General features: G+C 29.9%; 1 protein-coding gene across 4 annotated transcripts in view; it reads left to right on the top strand.

The window, feature by feature from the left end:
* Positions 1 to 21,947, top strand: part of Lnk (SH2B adapter-like protein Lnk) — a 174,623-nt gene extending 152,676 nt beyond the window's left edge. For all 4 annotated transcript variants that reach the window (XM_075362603.1, XM_075362602.1, XM_075362601.1 and 1 more), the window contains exon 8: positions 18,287 to 21,947. The gene's annotated coding sequence lies outside the window, so the exon portion shown is untranslated. The remainder of the gene's footprint in view (positions 1 to 18,286) is intronic.
* The last annotated feature ends 1,683 nt before the right edge of the window (positions 21,948 to 23,630 follow it).

Raw genomic sequence — 23,630 nt, 5'->3', positions numbered from 1 at the left:
AATCCACGTATTTCACAGTCGATGGAAACATCGATTTTCCTATTTATATTATAATGTAATAACTCACACGTAATCAAAGATACTACAATGTGATAACTTACAGACAACAATGCAGTATGTACATTACTAGTGTGGCCATGAATGAAACAGGTTCGCCAACCTTAAGGAGAAAAACTTCCCAGTGATCTTTATTTTAGAGATATCCCTTGTATATTTAAAAAAATAAAATGGCATGTAATAATATTGCTAAAATTATTTTAATTTCTTATTATTTTTTTTAAATGTAACCAACCATAATCTACATATACAATCACAAAACACATTACAATTTGTTTTGATTATAATTTTAATTTTTTTTCAAGTGCATACACCGAAAAACTCATTTGTCAACTTTCACTGATCATCTAATATCTCCAATAGAATGTCTTACCTCTACTTCTGCTTTTAAAATTACCTGCAATCCTATTTGTTTCCCTCCTCCCTAAATCGTATGTTTCTCACTACATATGACATAACATTTACATAATTACAAAAAAATAATTTACATTTACATAACTTAAAGAAATTCTTGTGACATATTTTAAAAAGAAGTGAAACGAATGAAATTCAATTTAGAAAAATGAAGTGTGTGTGTGCGCGTGTGCATTTGCATTTTTTTCTTGTAATTTTAATGGTTTTTATTTATTTATTAAAGAAAATGAGTTATTTTTTTCATTTTTATGCGTATAATTTCTAGAACATTCTTTTATAGTATTACTTTAGTAATGGTAATAGTTCAGGTTGTATGTAAATTTTTTACAAATTAGTTTTTTTATATGATGCCCTTGAAAAGCTTAAAATTGTTAGGGAAATGCACATTGTAAAATTAATTATTTATATAATTTAATAAATATATGGTCAGTTACCATAAAAAAAATGAATTTTTATTAATAAAATATTTTGAAGTTTTATTTTAATTACGTATCAACTGACTTTAGTCCGATCAGACTAAGAATTTTGCCTGATTATGTTTATTGATAATTTGTTTTATACTGTTGTTTACATATGCTTCATTGTATTATTGAATAGTATGTTTATTAAAAATGCAAAATCCTTTAGGAGATGATTTCGAAAAGAATTGCTTTATTCTTATAACAAATATTATTATAATAAAACTGGAAAATAATAAAAATTGATCTAAACTAACTTAGCTGGAAAATATATCAAGAAAATACTGTATTACACCAATTAGTATGTATTTTTTTTCATTAAAATAGGAGAAATGTATGAATTTATATTTATTCATGTTTCCATAACAAGTCAAATTCTTTTATATCAGTTACAAAGCTTGGAAAATAATTTTCAAAATTTTGGGAGTTATGAAAGACTAATGACAGAAAAATATTAGTTCGCTCTTAATGATTTTATAAAAATAATGCATGCAATCAGTTAGAAATTGCGATACAGAAAGAAAAAATTAATGCAATAATGGATATAACTTCAGACGACCTTAATATTAATAGGTAAAGATAATTAAAATTTATATGACTGAAATGCTATCTTTACAGAAACGTTATTTTAATTTGATATTCCTAACTTAGATAAATTTAAACATTTTTCTGAGTAAATTTTATTTTATAAAAATAATTTTCTTTATATGGTTTATTTTAAAAATCTGTATTATGTAATTTAGTTAAAGTGTTCAAATTATTTTGTCTCCTACTAAAAATGAATATTAATATTTTATATTAAAGCAATTGAGAATCCTCAAAATCTTTTTTTTTGGATGAATGTGATTTGGAATTGGATTGGAAACAAAACTTTCCACAGCAGCTGAAGTTTTTGAAAATGATGTCAATGTAATAACTGATATTATATTTGACTTGACATCAAAATATATTCAAAGAACATCTAAGAATTTAGGAAACAACTGTTCCGTGGTGGAATAATAATGAAATTAGTGAAGTGATTTTAAGTAAGAAAAAAGCCTACAATGTCAAAACACGTCCAACATTAGAAAACATAATTGCCTTTAAAAGACATAAACTGTATACAGTAAGACTTATAATAGATTAAAAAAAACGATTCTTGCAACAATACATGCCTTCCATTAGCAGAAATATGATTGCAGCAGATGTTTGGAAGTAAGTACATCCTTGGATGTACAAACTTTACTCCCACATTTTGCATTCCCTTTGAAGACGATCTGATAGATTTATCAAATGAGATTGCTTAATTATTATGCAAAAAATTTGAAGGAATCAGTAAAATAGTTAATTATGATAGTTCCAAGGATTGAAAAATAGAACTTGAGGGTCACTTAAATTTTAGAACAAAAGTGAATTTTTCTTACAATGTACCTTTTAAAATAGATGAGCTTGTGAAAGTATTGCAGAAAATATGTTGTACAGCATCCTTTTTTTTTCTTTTCTCTAGGAGAAAAGCTCTACCAGCCACTGCTCTGGCAGCAGTGCAGAACTCTCGCCCACTAAATACCTTCCCCTCTAGTCACACAGGGGCCGGACCTAATCCATTCAGTATGCGCATAGTTCCTATGCGATCAACTGGGCACTCTTATGGCCGAATTAGATTAGCCCAAGGGACCATTGACGGACAACGACTCTGAAGAGCCCCTGCTGCCTGCCTCCCGAGGCTGGCTACCCACAGCTACCCGGCATTAGTTTCTCTGCCTCAGGTATTTTACCTTCTCCCAGCTTGCGTATTTCTTTCATCAATTGCCTTAGCTTTTATTATGGCAGTCACCACTGTCGTTATTCTTGTCCAAGCTTCCCTGTCTTTTAACATCGTACCTATCACATTGTCCGCATTTACTGGACCATGATCCATCATATCAGCTCTCAAGTCCCTCCACCTTGGGCACGAAAATACTGTATGATCCTGTTTCCCACAGTAGTAGCAAGCTCTAGCATTACTCCTATTCATCCGATATAGGTAGTCCTGGAAGCACCCATGTCTAGAGAGGAAAAGGGTGTGTTCATAGGTGATATCACCCAGCCTCCTCTCCACCCTGCTCCTTACGTCCCTAATGATTTTATGGGTCCACCTCCTTGTTGCCATATTCCATCTTTCACTCCAGGCACTGTACATTTCTTCAACAGCTGCTTCCTTTTCACTCCCACTGCAATTGAGCATCTCATTTTTGCCTGTAAGTCAATAGGAAGTATTCCTGCTATTACCAATGCCACCTCTGCTTCTATCGTCTGTTACCCCGAAATCATTCTCAGATTGAGCCTCTGCTGTTGGCTTATCAGTCTCTTCCTACATAGGGCCTTATCCAATGAGCTCACTCAGACTGACACCCCATAGAGCACTACTGATGAGTATACGCTAGTCTCTTAGCCCTCCGGGGTCTGCCCCTATTACTCATCAGTCTTGCCAGCGCTTGGACCACTCTGTCTACTTTTCTTGCTGCTTCTTCTACATGAATGGAGAAGGATCTATGTCTGTTCATCCAAATCCCCAGGTATCTCGCTGCCAGGCTAGGGTAGACAAATGTTTCGTTTTGCCCACCCGGAACCTGAGTGGTTTCAACATCCGATACCCTGTCATGACTACCACTTTACTTTTTTCTTTTGCAAACCTGAACCTGTTTGCAGTAAGCCATCTCCTCACTAGATTTACTGCCTCCTCTCCTGTAGCTGTTAGCTCCTCTTCCATCGTGGCCACTAACACCAAAGCTAGATCATCCATGAAAGCCACTGGCGTGACCCCCCCCCCCCCACCACCCATATAATCCTGTCTCAATATACCATCAAATGTAACATTTCACATTGTCGGCTCTAGAACTGATCCCTAAGGAACACCTCTTTCTACTAGAAACCTTATATCATCTTTCAATGTCCCAATCGCATATCTTTTATTAAAATATTCTTGGATTGTTCTTCTTATATATGCTGGAATTTTCCTGTTTCAGAGCTCGCTGAAAATTACTTCCCATGGTATTTCATTAAAAGCATTACGGATGTCAAGGAACATCACGGCACCTATCCTCCTCGTTCTCTACGTTCCCTCTACCTGACTGACTTCACTATGCCCTTCATGCACTATGGCATCAATCACTGAATGTTCGATCTGGAAACCATACTGATCTGGATGTAACTCGCCAGATGCCTCCACTCTCTCACTTATCATCCTGAAAAGCATCTTCTCAAAGAGTTTTGCATAACAGTCCAGCATACACAATGGCCTGTGCGCCAACAGGTCCATCCTTTTCTATAAGATGGCTTATCATATTTCTTATCATATCAACCTTTGACAGTACCAGCAGGCTCCTACCAAATCGTTTAGTCACAATGCAGTAGGCATCTCCCCATGTGTCGTCATCGACTGACTTGCACAACTGTTGCTATTTCTTTTTTTTTGGCCATTACTATTGCACTCCTAAATTCTCTCCTGAGTGTTCACAGAAGGTGGAGCTCCTCCTCCAGATCTTCACCATTTCTATTCGCTCACTGCAGACGTTGCCAGCTGACCACGCACCTCCTCCTTAGTGTTGTCAATTCTGTGGACCACCAATACATGACATCGAAGAAGATGAGCGCCTGAATTTTCCTCCTGTTCTTGACCCAGCTGTCGCCCTGTTCACCATACTCGTCATGTTGTTCACTGCATTTACCATCGAGATACCTGCTCAAAATTTGAACTGATGCAGGCTTAGTCTATCGCTTCTCAATGTTATCGGCAAACCTCACCTTTAGCATCTTCTCAAACAACTTCATAAAATTGTTTATCAGACAAACAGGTCTATAAGGGAATAGGTCATCAACTTGATGTCCCTCCTTCCTGATCAACACTAACCTAGATTCCTTCCAGACCTCCGGTATTTTTTCATTGATCAGGATGTAATTGAACCCATCTAGCACCCTATATGTGCTGCATCAGCCACAATACTGATCACTTCAACTGGAAGACTATTAGGCCCAAGACAATTCCCGGCCTTGATTCTCCAGCTGGCAGCAATCCAACTTTTCCACACTGAACTGAGGAATGTCATTGGCAATAATCTTCTCTCTTCTAATGTCACCATCTGCTGAGAGGAATGCAACAGGTGGTGACATTGTTGTATAGTTGCTCACAACTACGCAACTGACCATTTGTAAGGAGCAGCAATCTGTGTTTGAATCTCTTAACCATGATCTGATATCCCCAGCCCCAGACATCACCATCAATATCTTCACACAGCTGCCTCCAACAATCCTTTTTGGATTAGATGATAGCCAGCTTATAAACTCTTTTGGCCTCGATGAAAGAAGTTCTATCCTGTTCCTTCCTATCCGGGTCAATCTCTCACTTCAACTTCTGCAACTGCCACCATACCAATCAACAAGACCTCCTCAATTCGGCCAGTTCAGCTGACCACCAGTAGACCCACTACCCCAATTGGTTCTAACAGAAACCCCTGCATTCTCAGAGATCTCTGTGACCGCCTTCACCAGCACGTCTGGCCTCGTCCTCTTGATGTAGCCTTACTGTGATTAAATCCTTAAATGTAATGCAGCTTTCAATAGATACCACCACGCAATTGTCACCATCCCTACTCAAGGTCACTGCGTGAACCTCAAACAGGGTGATGCGGTGATCATTAAAGACGACTGTCATTTAGACAAACCAACTCCACCACACACATCAGATCATTCAATACAAAACGCCAAGGGTTGTCCACTGAACCGCCCTAAGTTCTAGATTTTGCATTGAAGTCTCCTGCGACTATGACATAATTCACTGAAAGGGATTGTTTGTTATAATCTTAATTGTACTGAAGAAGAATTAGTAAAAGAAATGTCAAGTTGAAAGTGTGACTGAATGTCAAAGGTTAAGCTCTTCTCAAGCAATCTGACAACCCAAATCACAGAGAACACTCGAATCAACACAAGAGGATAATTTTTCTCCCATTTCCAAGGCAGGAGTTGATATAACCTGTATCATGGGTGTCTTTCTTGTTTCCACCTATGAACTGGCACCTATTCGAAGTGTTGATCCATACCTGTTCTCACCTGCTACTTCCATTTCCAAATCAAAGGCTGGAAGCTAGACGGGTGACAACATTATAATAGATAATGATGCAGTACCGCATATGGTAAAGAACAAAAAGAAGGGTTGGCCGAAAGGTAAACTCAAATATTAAGTCTCTACCATAAGTGAGTTGATTTTGCAGTTAAACATCCTTGAACTCCAGTGAGTAGTACATGATGTAGACCCTATTTGTATCTTTCTGCAAGAAACACATTTTTGCCAAGATGTAATTTTTAAGCTAAGAGATTATAATAATTATCAGTCAAGATCAACCAACAAATATAAGAGTTAGAGGTGGAGTAGTTATAGTAACTTCAACAAAAGCTACCTCCAAAGCAGTTGAAATACATACAGAACTGCAAGCAGTTGCTATCAGAATGAAGCATCTATTACAGATTACCACCTGTATCATATACTGACCAAATTTTGATTGGAAGGAAGATGATCGTAATAAGATCAATTCAATTTAGCTTCTAATCACCCACCTACTAATGGTTGAGTAATGCACACAATTCTACAGTCCTATATGGGAGTCTGATTGCATAGATCCTCAAGGAAGAGAACTGGAAAAGTTTCTTTTAAATTCTGAATTAATTATATTAAATAATGACAGAAGAACTTATTTTAATGAGAGAGACAGATTGATGTGTTCTATAGGTTTACATTTATAAGTGCAGCGATTGCACTGAGGTACTGTTTCAAAGTTTTAAAAGATCTTCACGGAAATGACCATTTTCCTGGGAAAATTTCAACTGATGCTCCAGTGAAAGTATATCTCATTCCTAAAAAATGTTCAAGTCAGAATGGATGAAATTCATTGCCGACACAAAATTCCGTGAAACAACTGGAATCATTGAAAATGATGTCGACAGAATGCTGATGTCATATTTGACTTAGCATTAAGATATATTCCCAGAACATCTGATAAACCTAGGAAATTACCTTCTGCCATGGAATAATAATAAAATTAGTGAAATGATATAAAGGAAAAAAAGCATACAACTCTTTCAAAACATGTCCAACATTAGAAAACTGTATTGCCTTTAAAAAAACCACAGACTCCATGCAAAGAGAATTATAATAGGTTCAAAGAAAAGATTCTGGCAACAATATGTGGCATCCATTTGTATAAATATGACTGTAACAGGCGATTGGAAGAAAGTGAAGGACATCTTTGGGCATACAAATTTTACCCCTATATCTGCCTTCATTCTGAAGATATCTAATGAGTTTATCAAATGGAATTGCTGAATTATTATACAACCAATTTGAAGGAATCAGTAAAATGATTAATAGTGATGATTGTTTCAAGAATCAAAAAAACAAAACTTGAGGGTCACTTACATTCTGGAACAGAAATGAATCTTTCATACAATGTACATTTTAAAACAGACAAACTCGTGAAAGCATTGGAGAAAATGGGCATTATAGCACCCAGTCTAGAACAAATACAGTATGTCATAATCAGACAGCTAAATATATACCACCACAAAACTTAGATTCTAGAATTGTGTAATCAAATATGGCAGAACAGAATGTATTCACAGCAGTGGAAGAAAGCATACATTGTTCCAGTTCCAAAAATAAATAAAAATTTTGAGAAAATGATGAATTATTTACTCGTCTGGATTTTAGAAAGTGAAGGTCTTTTATCCTCGCATCAAGTAGGATTTTGATGGTACCACTCAACTACTGAGCAAATGATCAGTTTTATAAACATTATATATAACAGTTTCATCATAAAGAAACACTGTGTTCCAGTCTTCTTTAATTTGCAGAAGGCTTCTGAAGTACTTTTTATGACTTTTTGTCATGGAATAATGCTTCTAATTAAATGAATGGGGCTGTCGTGACAATTTATCAGTATTGCCTGGCAGCTATATGAACAACAACACTTTTCAAGTACAGGTTTATAATGATAACATATACAATAAGAAAATTAGAAGGTGGCATACACCATAGTTCACCATTTACTGGTTCACAATCGCCATTAATAAACTAATATTAGCCATTCCAGATGAAATCGGCAAAGATTTTATGTCAGTAATCTAGCTATCATATATGCCAGTAACAAAACAGTTATGATAAAGTAGAGAATGCAATAAGCAATAAAAATCCTCAATAAAGTTGTAAAGTATAATGGTTTCAAACTTTCACTAGAGGAAACATGCTCTGTACACTTCTGTAGGAAGACAAACCCACATCATAGTCCTGTTTTGACTATTGATAACCATCCAATTCAGTTCAAAGATAGTGTACACTTTTTAGCCCTATTAGTTGATGAATACCGTAGTTGGGGATTTCAGCAATAGGATTTGAGTGTTAGATATAAGAAAGCCCCCAACATTATTAGATGTTTATCTAATATCAATTGGGGCTCAGATAAAGAGACATTATTGTGATTATATAAAACATTGGTTCAATTGAAACTTGATTAGGGGTTTATTTCTTACTCATCCGCTAGAAAGTTGTATCTAAAGAAGTTAGATATAATACATGATAGTGGAATTATGTATGCTACAGGTGCTATCCGAACAAGCCCTGTGACTAGTCTAATATCTGAAGTCATCATAACGCAATTGCATTATAGAAGAGGTTCTATTATTATGATACGCAGCAGATATATGGGTCTATCCTACCTATATAAATTATACATTTTTTAATTAAAACTCATTGACTGCTTTATATGAACATCAGCCGAAATATGATACCATGAGTTAGCAATTAAACACAATATTTCTTTGCCTAAGCCATCTGTAATTTTAACAAGAGAAATACCTCCATGCCTTTTGCCAAATATAACTACAAGATTAGATCTTTGTTATGGAAAAATAAAAGAGAAACCAGCAGTGGTCATCCAACAGGAATTTTCAACAATCCTCAGCAGCTATGAAGTTTATACAAAAAACTGAACATAGTGTTAGATTTGCTATATATGTTAATCGTGAGATCATTCTTGGAGAATACCAGATATGGCCTGTGTACAAGGCAGAGCTCATTTCTACACTTCAAGCTCTTCTCTACATAGAAAATCTCTGTGAAGAGAGAGTGCTTATATGTTCTGACTCTTTAAGGCGAGTATGCCCTTGGGACAAACATTCTGTCCATTCTATATATATATCAAATTGAATGAGACAGCAGTGTGTATGAACTCCAAGGCATCTTGGTATCTCTGGAAAAAAGTACAGATGAACCCACCAGAATGGCAACAAATTATGAGAATACATACAGAATAATGCCTATTTGAGTGGCAGATGTCAAAAATTGTCAAACCAGTATTGGTCAATACCATTACAATATTTTTTATACCAATTAATTATCAGAAATCTACCCTCATAACCTTGGTTTTGAGGTTGTGGAGTAATGAATGGGGAAGATTTAACACCAAATTGAATGCAATTAAAATTACTCTATATAAATGGAAGATTGATGCGAAACTGACTAGTCGAGTGACGGTTACAAGATTGAGAATCATTCACACTAATAACAAATTCATATATGCTAACCAGTTAAGAAAGACCAGTATGTAGTGTACGTGACAAAACTGCTCACTGTTAAGAATCTACTTGAAGACTATACAATGCATGAAAACCTAAGATAGAGGTGTAGATTAAATTTGATCTTGGGGCTGATTTGAAAAACGGTAAAGAAGAAAAAATAGTTGCTTATCTTCATGCTAGCACTTTTGTAGTACAGTTTGAAAAAATTAAGATTTGTGTTATGTATGACTGTGAATCCTCTGTGCGAAGGCTCTTTACTCCTGAGCATAGGGTTTCTTTGTTTGGTATCGTCTAGTAGTTTGTATATTTTATTTAAATGTTTATAATGTTAATTTTATTTTTGTGTTTCGTATTTAAATGTAAAGGCCTTATACACCCTTACATCTGACGAGCCTATTGGTGATTTTTCCATAGTTTTAAACAATTTGACAAGGGATATGACCTTAGAAGTCAATGCCCATACATCTCTCAAGGAAAATAATAATAAAAGTTTAGGATTTCATTATTTAAAATTATATTTGCCTTGATATAAATATAAAATTAATGAGATCTTATTCATTAAACAATTTTCTCATTCCTGGGATCAAGGAAAGTATGATAATCAGTCAAAAAATGAGGAATGTATTTTTTTCATTTCTCGACATTTCATGACCATGGGTCAGAAAAAAAAAGTGTGGAGGTAATGTTTGTACATATGTACATGAATTAGCGTGTTTGAAATTTAATAACTTTTAATTGGATAAACTGATTTTGATGAAATTTGGCACAGAAACTCTTGTATGTGGGGCAGTCTGTTGGTAAAGGTTTGGGGTTAATATCTCCCAAGGATGGTGTAGATGGTTTATTTGAGGTTAATTTTATTATAATTTTTTAAACATAACTCCATTTTTATATTAAGCTCAGTACATGCACACGTGTTTATCTTACTATTTAAAAAAAAAATTTAACCCCAAAAAATAAAAAAAAATATCTTTTTGTTAATCACATATATTTAACAGAATTTTTTTGTCTTCCTTTGCATAGTTGTAGTGCATGTAGCCCAAAAAAATACTTTGGGGTTGGGCAGCTGATCAAAGTTTAAAAATATTGATTTTTTTGTAAATTTTTTTCATATGTATTATTTTTCCACTATATAAAAATAAATAACCAATGCCAGGAAAGTATAACAACTTTGTTGTCAGCTTTTTTCCATGAAAAATTATCATACACCTCATGACCGACTTCATACTTACTTTTTCATCTCCAAGAATTACAGTGAAAGTATTTTGATCAGTGTTGGTCCTATAAGAACTAAACAAAAATGCAACAGACACACTGCTATCTACATATGTACTCGTACAATGCTAATATTTTTTTTAAAATTATATAGTTACACTTGTATACAGGTGTATATCACCCATTATTGTTCCAAATACTGAAGGAACTTGGCAGAAACAAAAGTTTTAATTGAAGAATAAAGTAGAATTAGTTTAGTTTATATTAGAATAGAAAATAAATATTTATATCTGGAATCAGAACAGATAACCATGTGAAGGGTATATTGTTTTGGAGAATAATCCAAAACATAGATTTGCTTGCATTATTGTTATACTCAAATAAGGCATATACACTGTACTGTTTAAATTGGGTTGTATGCCTTCAGTATTCTTTGTTTCGTATATACATTTTAATGAACAATAAAATTAGAAATAAACAAACAGGATTTGAAGAGCATTTCAAAAGGTGTTTGTGAGATAGTTAAGCAATAATTTATTTCAAATTATAAATATCAGTAATCTTTGCCTATATTACAAAGAGATAGAGAGAGATAAAATTGCAAATTATGTAGCAATTTGAAAGTAGATTTGTAAAAAACAACTAAAAAAAATTTGTTTGATTTTGTTCACAGTTGCAGTTGTTTGTTTTTCACAGCGTACTGTTTTATATTTTTGCAATTGATTTGTAATAATTATGTTTGTCTTAATGAAAATTTAAATATTGAAATTTATAAACACAGAAGTACAAACTTAGGAAGAAATATATATTTATATATATTGTTTGAATATTTGTTTTATTGATGTAGTAGACGTATTATTGGACTGAATTTTTTATTATATGAATTGATTATAATTTATTTTCTAACTTTCTAAACCTTATTAAGTTAAGAAAGTTCGAAACTGTAAGAATTGTTATTCTATGATATCTTCAGGCAATTAAAAAATCGAATTACACGTTTTCCAGATATATTTATATTCTTGTTATAAATATACAAGATTATACCTGGAAAACAATTTTAAAAATGTTACTTAATTCCAAATTAATATCCTTGATAACTTTGAAACCTCGACAACTAATATATTATGCGTAGTTAAAAAAATAGTTACAAACTTAAATATTTAAAAATGGTATGATTGAAAATATAAATTATAATAATGTAGTCAAACATTATTACTGAAAATTCCTGATATTATCAAACATTCATGGTGATTGTCAGTCCAGTACATGACTGTTTTCACACAAATTTATAACAAAAAGAAAAACAGGTTGATTTTTGTATTTATATGAGTAGATATCCAAGCTTTATATTGGGATTGGTAAGAGAATGATTCCAGTTTTCATGAATAGATTACATGATTGTTTTGAAGGAAATCAATGTTATGATTTTTTCTTTTGGCATTTGATAGCTGTCACTTTTAGCATACTTTAAAAGCGATTTGTGCATAATTTTGTTTGCACCTGTTAATTTATGCTCTGTTTTAACATGAGTGCAAAAATGAACATTTTCAACATATTTTACTTTTTTATTTCCATAAAGGTAAGAAAGAGTATGTGAAGTTGGCCATTGTAATGTTCTGGTTAACATACAAAGTCAATGTAGACCAAATTAAACCCATAATTGAATTGGATCATCATATAACTGTGCGAGAGATGGCAGAGAGGTTTAATATTTAATATATTAATATATTGTATATGACAATTGAAAATCACATCAAATGACTTGGACTTGTTAAGAAGCTCGATATTTGGGTTCTACATGAATTGAAAGAAATTAACACGAGTCAATATTTGCAGTATGCATCTCAAACATAATGAAGTCGACCCTTTTTTAGGGATCAGTGGAAAACGATAATGGTCCAAGCATAATGAATCAGCACAAGCACATTGAAAGCTGAATCGCATCAAAAAAATATCATGTTGTCAATTCGGTGGGATTACAAAGGTTTATGTATTTTGAGCTGAATCAAACTGTCAATTCAGATGTTTACTGTCAACAACTAATGAAACTGGAGGAAGCAATCAAAGAATAACAGCCAGAATTGGCAAATTACAAAGGCATTGTGTTTCACCAAGATGATACAAGGCCTCACACATCTTTGGTAATTCATGGAAAATTATTGGAGCTTGGTCGGGAAGTGATGTATCATCTCTTGTGTAGTCCTGATCTTGTACCATCAGATTAACATTTATTTTGAAGTTTACAAAACTGAATAGTAAAACTTTCATTAACGATGATGATATGAAGTTGCACTCAGTTTTTTGCTGATAAAGACCAGAAGTTCTATGAGCACGGAATCATGAAGTTGCCAGAAAGATGGCAAAAGGTTACTGAACAAAATGGAAAATATACTTGTATAATTGATTGAAGTTTATTCTTGGTATAAAAAAATGAGTTTTATTCCACTACAAAACCAAAATTACTTTTATACCAACCCAATAGGTAGATATTTTGATTGATAAGTGGTTTTTTACACAGGTCTACTTATCATAAGATTATTTTAAAAATTATTTTGCTACACATTAGTAATATTTTTTTATAAGCCTGCAGTACCACCAAAAATAATTATTCTATTAATGTTAATTTTACATGTTACATCTTTATACGTAAATCAAAATATCCATATGTTTGCATGTACTTTTGTTAATAATGTTCACTTAAAGCTCAAAAACTGCTATCTCAGTTGGAAAAATTCATTTACCAAGTTTTTATAGAAATTTCAGGATGATTTTAGATGTAGATTTTCAACAAACTTCTTTCATTGGGCGAAAATCGTAGTGTGTTGTTATATTTGATAATAAAATCTCTAATGTAGTAGGTTGAATGGCTGAATAAATCACATTCTGTAAGAAGTAGCTTATGATTATGTAAAAGAAATTTTGAAAAAATACTGAATTTTACATAAGATTTAATTTATCAGGTGTGTTGTTGTCAAGGTATGCATTTAAATAGACATTTGTTATACCATGATTATCTTTTATATACTAATCTCAAAATGAATTTTACTTTCATGTTATCTTTCCGGCCATACAGTATTAAAGCAAAATGAATTTTCCCTCAATAACTTTTTAGTTTTTGCACATTATCATCTGTTCTATTGTTTTTATAGAATTATTCATAAATGACATAATCTCTTATTGAATCTTGCAGAACATGAACTTATTAATTAAACATAAACAAATCACATTGATAGAAATCTTAGCAATGTCTAATTAAAAATAAATTTTTGGCATTTACTAAAATAAAAAAAAAGTATTAGTGAAAAAATTACAACCGTTAACATTTCGGTAAATGTTTTTAAATTTATGTTCTGTTGCTTTTAGCAAAGAATTTCAAGCGATATAAATTAAAGCCATTGAATTTTATGTACAATTTTTACATAATCTTTATTGAAATTTCAAATCGGGGTTCCTTCTCATGTCTTGTGGGGACTATTTTATGATTTAAAAATAGTAATGGGTTATGCATTTGTAATATAAATTACAAACATCACCACAAACTATTGCTTTATATAAATACTGCATCGAAAAAAAAGAAGAAATTCATTGAAATAAAAAATTGTCCTAACACCGTGAAGTAGGTCAATATGTGGTAGGGGTAAAGGCTGATCCTTCACATGCATGGAGGAAATATTGTCCAACTGAAAATATATATATATATTCATTGGAGACAGATACTATAACGTGTTCTGAACAGAAAAGGGTTTACACAAATAAAATTGCAATGAGTAATACTGGGCAGTAACAAAGTTAGAAATTAGAAGATAATCAATGATTTGAAAAAATACATTTTATTTGGGGAATGCATTGATACCATTTTGTCTAAAATATAAGATTTCATTACATTTTATGTTAATAGAATAAATTAAAAATGCTTGTGGTACAGTTATAGGAATTGATGATTATTCACTGAAAAGAGAAGTGTAAACTGCCTTCTAAATTTGCTTTAAAACCATGGATGGTGTATTCTTCTGTTTCTGTTAGATGCAATAATGCATGCCATTTGAAACAGTTCACCAGTATTAATGAAGTTTGTGTTTGTGAGTATGTGATTTATAAAGAATGAATTGCTAGTTGTAGTTTTTATGTTGTTTTGTACCCTCAAGATCAGGTTTTTGGTGTATCATGTTATGATTTCAGATATTATGTGAATTTGTTTATTTTTAATGTGTATACAGAAATTAATGGTCTTAACAGTCCTTTATCCTTGGCTTACTAGTGAAGTTTTTAATTTTTTTTTTTTTATATAACACCTATGAAAATATCTCTTAATATTTTTTTTTTCTTCTGTGTGAATAAGTGACAGAAAAGTGTGAGTGGGAACATTCAGTACGCTAGCAGTGGTGTTCCAGTGAGATTCATCAAGCTGTCACTGTTTAAGTTAACTGGCTGAAGTGTTGTGAACAGTTATGTTGAATAGTAGTAATGAAAAAATAAAGATTAGACTAGCTCAAGCAAATGTTTCATTTGCAAAAGAAAACTGTTGGAATCAGTTATGTAGATTTAGGAATTAAATCCTCTCATAATTATATGAAATGTGTACACTTAAAACAGATCATCCTTTTTGATTATGGCGCTAGATAATTTGTAAGTAAAGAGATTTACAATGAATCAGAAAATTGAGTAGATCAGGGAAGAGTCTGTAAAAGAAGAATTAGGTTGTTTGGTAGTACTGTATGCAGGTTTAGTACAGATTTAGTTCATTTTTACTTGAAGAAAGTGCAGAAAGTAAAATCAGCAACGAAAGAATTTATTCTCCTTACAGCTCTAAGGTAGATGAAGATTAAAATATGTGAAATAGATAAGACGTGTAAGATATAATAGAAATAACGTTGTTTAATTTGCATAGGAAATTACATAATTTATGACTGAACTTTATTATTTGCTATAAAAATTTGATTACATTACTGCTTAAAAAAAATTTTAAATCTCATTTCTTGTCGGTAAGGGCCATCTGCAGTGATCATTATTGGCCTATTTTTGTACGAAGGAGTTACTATAAACAAAAAAAAAAAAGTAATTGGCACAGTAATGGTTCTCTGATTATAGTTGAACAGCAGTGTGTTTGTTGTTTAATAATCGATGAAGAATTTCATTTCATTATACTCATTAGAATAAGAAGATATCACCTTTTATATTTCATGGTCTCTCTTCAAGTAAATTTCCAGTTTACTTGGTTACAGGTCATCTAACAGCAGATATGATAAAGCAAAGCTACTTACCAATAGCTGAAGCTGTTACCGAATATGGTTTTTTTAAGCCAAAGGGCTCAAGCAAAAATTGGCTTCTGATCACAAAGGGTTAAAGGTGAAATTATTTTCAGATTGTAGTCTGTCACCTACTAATAATAGTCTTTTTGTGAGGAGCAAAGTGTGCTGTGTTTATGTATAAAGTTGTAATTGTGTTATTTCATTTTAAGACTCACAACCTCAGTGTTATTAATATTTATATATTAATAATATATTATTATTATTATTTATAATATTATTAATATTTTTTTAGCACTGTTGTTGAAAATTTTATTATAATTTATTTATGAAAATTTATGATGACTATTATATTAATTATTCTATTTATTCATGTATATTCATTACATTGTATCTGTAATTATTTGTGTTTATTACTTGATTTAATGATTCCTGTTTAGTCATTGTTCATTTAGTAATGTAAGTAGTTGACTCATACCACCAGATTTAATTTTCCTCTTCTCTCATTGATATTTTTATGTGTATTTTATTTTATTTACTTTATAATTTGTTGATAGTTAATTTTTATTTGTCTGAAGAAACAATTTCATTATATTATGTTTTGATATTTTTCTGTATTTTTTAATTTATTTTTTATAAGTTTTATTGTATTAATTGAGTTTATTTGGAGTCCTCTAATTACTTTTTTCTTATATTTGAGAAAATTTACTTTTGACAGTCGAGTGATAAATGAGTTATTTATGATTGTATCTCCTGCCAGTGATACATGTACAAAAAAATTAGCCAAGTCATAGACAAATGTGTAGAAAATCCTGTTTATCCAAGTTCATCTCGACTGGAGACCTTAGCTAACATGAAAAATCCATTAATTGGCAACTAAAAGAATAATGATATTTGTAACTTCAACATTGTGGATTTAGTTGAGTTTCTAAGATGTAGCAATTATAATTTATGATCGCTTAGTTATTATATGCAGTAATTGTTATTGTCAATTTATTTTTTAAAGTTGTAGAAATGTTTCTTTATGGTAGCAACCATTTTAAAGAGCATGTTTATAATATTGTTTCTAGCCACATCTTTTATCAATATAATTGTATAAATATGAACATATAAATTATATAAACATATAAATTATAACTTCTTACCCAGATTTTTGTTTAGTTTAAATAAATATTGCATTAAAATCTAATTAAGCATTCATCATTAGATAGTTTTTCTACAGATGCATTTGATTGTCATATTATCCTATAATAATTTCTCCAGGTATTTTTGTTGTAAACTCATCACTTATATTTAAAAAATCATGATAAAATTCTAAAATTTGAAATCAAGAAATTCCAAGCTATTTTCGATAGTACTGTCAAGATAATAATGCTCTGAAAGAATTTATGTTATGAATTGTGCATTCCCTTATCTTTTCTAATGTCATAAAGGGTTTGTGTGGCATTTTAAAAATTCAGATTTTCCTAAATCTTCTTAATGTGAATCAGAAGCCTTCTTTTAACCGTAGTTCTGTCTTTGTTGTCCTTTTAGACTTGACTTAACATATTTTTCTTTATATTTCTTGCTTTCCCCTCAATGTGAATTAATACTTCCTATTTATTTTTTATATTAGCATAGTACTTTATTTTTTTTATTAGAAGCTGTAGTTAAAATTAATAAATTCTTTAATTGAACTGAAAATAAAAAAAAAAAAATAATGCCTATTTGCAATATTACGATGCATAGAAGGTGTAACAATTATAATGAAGATAAAAAACTTGTGGCTGAAACTGAAAGAGAAATATAATTTTGAATTAATTATTTAGAATATTTTAATAGAAGAGTAGCTTGATGTATACTGACTGGTCTTACACTTTGAGAGCATTGTGACATACTATAAATTTATAGTAATATAGATTTGGTAACATGGACAGTAATGGAGTCGCTCTATAATCTGGTAATTGAATTCACTTCCTGGCCTCCTTCTTATAGTATATAAATAAATAACTTTGGTATAAAAGGTTGTTGCTACCTAAGATGACTTGTATAATCAGATATTTTCTGTATTATAAAAATATGATGTTTATGTGACATATGTAGCATTAAGTTATATAATTGTCTGCTAATCTACAACCATTTTTTAATTTTTAAGAACATGGACATTTTATATCCAAAAAGTAACTTTCTCAGAGAATCTTCATTTGCAGTAAGAGGTGTCATTTATACTGACAATGAATCTATACTGTTAATATGAAATTAAAAAAAGTATCTTTGTAAATAATTATAGTAGTTAAAAATTATTAGTAATGTATTAAAGGTGATTTGTTTCAGGTTTTAACAGTAGGTGGGTCCATTCGTACTCGTACAGAGTCTATGGAACGACTTCAGCATCATGGCGGATCTGGTGGATCTTTAAATTCTGGACCCGGTAATAGGGCTGTTGAAAACACATACAGCTTTGTATAAATGTTTCCCCTACATTCCATCATTTATGAAATTATTTTTATATTAAATTTTTCTGTATCACTGCTGCATAATTTGTTAGTACATTTAATAAATATTTGTATTTTTCATTACCCATTTCAAAACCTTTAATGTACTTATAAGATTATATTACCTACCTGTTTGTATCCAGTTATTTAGTATTGTGTACTTAAACATTTGATTTTACATCTAACAATGCAAACAAATGTATTTAATTTTGAAATCTATATCTGTATAATATGAATTATGTCATTCTTTTTAAACAATATTTATCATGTTTTATTATTAATTTACTTAATGCAATATACAAGGTAATTTATCTCATATTTAACTTTATTTTAATAAATTTACTGTGGTTGTGTATATTTTGATTTGTACATCTGGGGAGTGATTCTCTTCGAAACATTAAAAACATCTTATAATTTTGATTGCATTACAGAAAATTAACACATTATTTCTAACCAGTATATTGAATTAAAGTGCAATCAAGCTTTTGTAAATTTTACAAACTTATTTATTATCCAACCAATATAGTTTTATAATGTGTGAAGTTTGTACAACTTATGAAATTATTGAAATAATAAAATTTTGCAATTTTATGAATAAATTTATAATTTTGTTTCTACTACCTAAATGATTTTCTAGTTTTTTTTTTTTAAATTAACAAATTTGTTGCTACACTTACAAATATGTGGACAGGATGGTTATGAGCTAAGCATGTTTCTGTCTCCATTAACTGTGGTAGGACCAGCAAGTTTAGAATAGTTTTTTGTTACGACATATCATATTCAGAACCATTTTTGTTATATTACAGTTGTTTTCTAACTTTTTCCTATATCGTTTTTCAATTTTAGTTAAAAACTCTTATCAGGTTAGTTTTCTGTTAATTATAGCTGTTTATGTTATTCTTAATTTTTATTTATATTTCTATCTCTGTATTTTATATTATTTATTTTACCTTATAACACCAGCTTGTGCAATAGCGCAGAAACTAATTTTTATCATTCTGCAGGTTATCAAAAAACAGTTTACATTTAGGTGAATTTACTGAAATAGATTTCTCCTGCAGTTCAAGTGTCTCTCAATTCAATATTAAGTTGTCAAATATTTCTTTCAAACATAAAAGATAATTAATATATATATATATATATATATATATATATACAGGTATGTGTATATAATTTGTTTATCTATTTCAGAATTATCTGAAACAGAAAACACAAAAACATATTGGCAAATGGGCTACATATAATATTGGGGGATACACTAATGTAGCAGCGAAGGTGTTGATAAATAATTTTCTGAATCCCTGAATTAATTTGATATTAACTTATATAAACATTTTAATTACTGAACAGATAGAAATTTCAAAAAATTATTTTTCTGTTCCTTCATTTAGAAATTTTGTAATACTTTTGTTATCTTGTTTTTCTTGAATTTGTGTTACAGATATATGTGTGTTTTGTCAGTTAAATGATAGTTACATATGTGTGTTTTTTTTTTGTTAATAAAAATCTTTAAGGAATGATAATTTAAGAGTTCAAACAAGTTGCAATTATTTGTTTATTTAATTTGGTCACTTATTTTTACTGATGTACTGTACTGATGTCATCATTTAGTTATATATTCCTGATCAGTGTTCATAGTGGATCATTATTTATATACAAGTATAATTAAGCTTGTTACAAATATTTGTTCATTTTCATAGGTTATTTAGAAGTGATTTATATTTATCCAAAATATAATTTTGTGTGTGTGTGTGTGTGCGTGTGTGTTTGTTTTGAAAACAGAATATATCCATCTGATACAGTCAAAAATAGTTAGGACACGTAGCAACATTTCTGTTAAATAGTTCTTTACTGACTTTCAACATCTTCAGCATTTTACTGACTATGTCTTTTACTTTTATGTTGTTTTACAGTTTGTGTTTTATAAATATTGCAGATATCATTTTAATAATATGTAGTTCATAAATTTGTTACTTGCTAAAGATGTAGAAAAGCCTTAAAAGTGGTATTTATTAAAAATGTTAAAAGTGTGCTCCAACATTAGTGTTTGAGTGTATCTGGTTGTTATGTGTTTATTTATTTTGAATAATTATTGTTAGTACAACAATTAAGTAATAAGGTAAAATGTGTGTGTGTGTGTTTGTAAGATAACTTTTTCTACATAGTCTAAGAATGGAATTATCAGAAAGTGATATTTTTCATTAGAAAATAATTTTTTTTCATGAAAACTTCATTATTTTAATGCAGTGTGATATTCATAAATGAAGTTTAGTAGTAAGTTTATTTAGTCAATAAAACGTTAATAAATAATTAAATTATTTATAATTAAATAGTAAAATTAATTTATATTTAAAGATTATAAATCATAATCTTTAAAGTAATCTCTAAATTATAATATTCCACTCTCCTAACCTTTATGACTTAGCATTAGTATGCCTCAGCCTTTCATCCAGAAGCGTCCATATTCAAATCCCAGTCGAGCATGGCTTTCCTACTCGCTTAAAAATTTCTATATCATATTCCCAGTAGAATCATCCATTTCAAATTCCATTTTGTTGGGGATTATCGATTTTTGAAAATGATTTATAAATAATTTTCTTCATGTTTATTGTAAGTAAAATTATAACTTGTTCTAAGGCTATTTGATTTACTGTTTAAGAAAATTGTTTTAAGTAGCATACTCTGAAATCTGTGCCAAATTTTTAAATGGAATTATTCCTCACTACTGTCTCACGTAATAGTGAAAAAGATAACCCTCTCAAATTTTTAGGAGTTACTTACATTTTATAGTTTGATTTTATTTTATCATAATTAATTTAATGATTTGGTGGTTCAGAGATAAAAATCATTAAAAAAATTGTTAACAGTTGTTCATTTGTATAATCTTATTTTTAGTGATAAAAACATTGTAAAAAACGTATTATTGTTAGTTAATTTATAGAAATGGTGCACTTTGCTTTCAGTAGTGTATCTAAAAATCACAGAATTAAATTAAGTAAACTCAAGAACATTGTGTTTTATACTTAACATCATCTTGTATTATAGGAGTTTTATGAATATGGAATTAGAAATATCTTCACTTTTTCACTAGTCATATTATATTAGAGAGAACTGATTATGCAAATAGATATTTTGTCAGATAAGTTTACATACCACTGCCGTATTTTATTTGTTTTATTGGTAAAAAACATGATGAATCTAATTTTTTTTTACTGCTTTGTGGTGCCGTCATATTTAGAATGATGAAAAAGAAAATTATTTTAACTTAATTTTTTATGTTTATATATATATTGTAATAAGTGATTGCTTCATCATAAATATTTTCATACTCTCTCTATATAAAAATGTTTCAGCAGTTTTTTTTTATGTATAAGCTTTTTGTAATTTTGAGAATATTCTATTTTTCTAAAATCTGTTTGAAGTCATATATTTACTTATCATTCCTGTATTAAATATGTTATAACAGTATTTTTTTACCTGTCTTTTTATGGGTGATTAATTTATTTAAATGTATATATATATGTACACATACAAATAAGCATATGAACTTATAATATGTATTAAATAAAAGAAAACTTTTAGTGTTTTATTCAAGTCTGATTTTTAATGCAGCTTCAACTGCTCAATTTTTTGATTTTACAGAAAGCTTTATTATTTATTTTTTAGTAGTTTATTATTTAATTACATTTATATATATGAATTTCATTTAAAATTAGTTTATTATTTCTAATATTGTTTTAAACATTTTGCTTTAAATTGTAAATAAAACTTATTGAATGTGTGGATTTAACATATCAGTATTTATATATTTTCTGTACTTTAAGCAAATGTTTGTTGTATTTACATTTAGATCAATTCTGTTTGTTCTTTTATACATTCTATGTGTATAATTATTTATGATTGATTGTATGAGTGTTCTGTGATTGGATTTGTAAGTATTAATAAATGTCTTTCCTTCAAGTATAAATTTATTTATATGTATTTTTGTATCGATTTCAGTTCTGGAAAGTTATAATTGTAGTTAAGTAAACATTATTTTCAAGTAATTAAAAAACTTACTCTGTCACAATTGCATGTTGTAAATGTGTGCTCTTTTTCTTATTGTAAAATGTGTAGTTTTAAAATAACAATTCAAATAATTATCGAATAGTTTGTCTAAGATTTAATTTACCATTGTCCAAAATTCAGAACTTTGAAAGCAATAAGTGTAATTAAATATATTTTTTATAGCGTGATTATCTTGTTGTTTTTGTGCATTTATAAGAAGTTTTTAATAAATTTTAATGTTTCTGTTGACAAGTTAATTCATTTTTGTTGTATGCAGTTAGCATCTAGGAAGTTTTACAACTTTTTTTATGTTTTTACCAGCCTGTATTTAGAAATTTACTGGCATTTATGCCAAATCCACTGGCTAGTACACATGCCTGTATCATCTAAATGTATGTAAGTGATTTTAAATTACCATTCATAAAAAAATTTAAAAAAAACATTTTTGTTAACCTTAAAAAACACATTACTTTATTTTACTAGTAAATGGTATCAAAATGGATTAGCTTCCTAATCAGTGTTTGTTCTTGAAAATTTGAATGGTTAATCAAACCTATTAGTGTTAACCATATATACCTATAGAAAATCCTTCAACTGCCAGCTGTTCTCCCATATTTTACAAAAATGTGTTTAAAATGAAAATAATAAATTTATGATAACTGTTGATTTATTTTCTCTTTGTTCTAAATAATGAATAACTCAGGTGATATTAAACATTACACCTGTTTTTCTTTTCCTTTTAGTAGAAATAAAAATAATTGTGCCTTCATTCTTGAATATATGTTAGAAATTTTGGATTGATTTTCAGGGAAAAACATTGATGCATTTTCATATGAGAAACCCCTTTTCATGTTTTAATTTAAAAATTTAGGAAATTTTTGATATATACTGTAAAAAAGTGTGAGTTTTATAGGACTCTAAATTGAAACTTTGCATTCACAAGTAAAAGATATTTGAAAGAGTTTAAAAAACACTGATGGTTTGCTCTACTAATTTAAATATTATTTTGTTACTATAATGTTTCTTTTAAATTTTAAAGCAAGAAAAGAGAAGAATATAATATTGAATAATTGCAAATTTCACTTCAGAAAATGGTGCTAGATTGAACCAGATCGATATGTTTTAATTCATCAGAC

The sequence above is a fragment of the Lycorma delicatula genome, chromosome 4 (genome assembly GCF_047948215.1).
Source record: "Lycorma delicatula isolate Av1 chromosome 4, ASM4794821v1, whole genome shotgun sequence".
Taxonomy (NCBI): Eukaryota; Metazoa; Arthropoda; class Insecta; order Hemiptera; family Fulgoridae; genus Lycorma; species Lycorma delicatula.
This window is presented reverse-complemented; position numbering and strand designations above follow the sequence as displayed.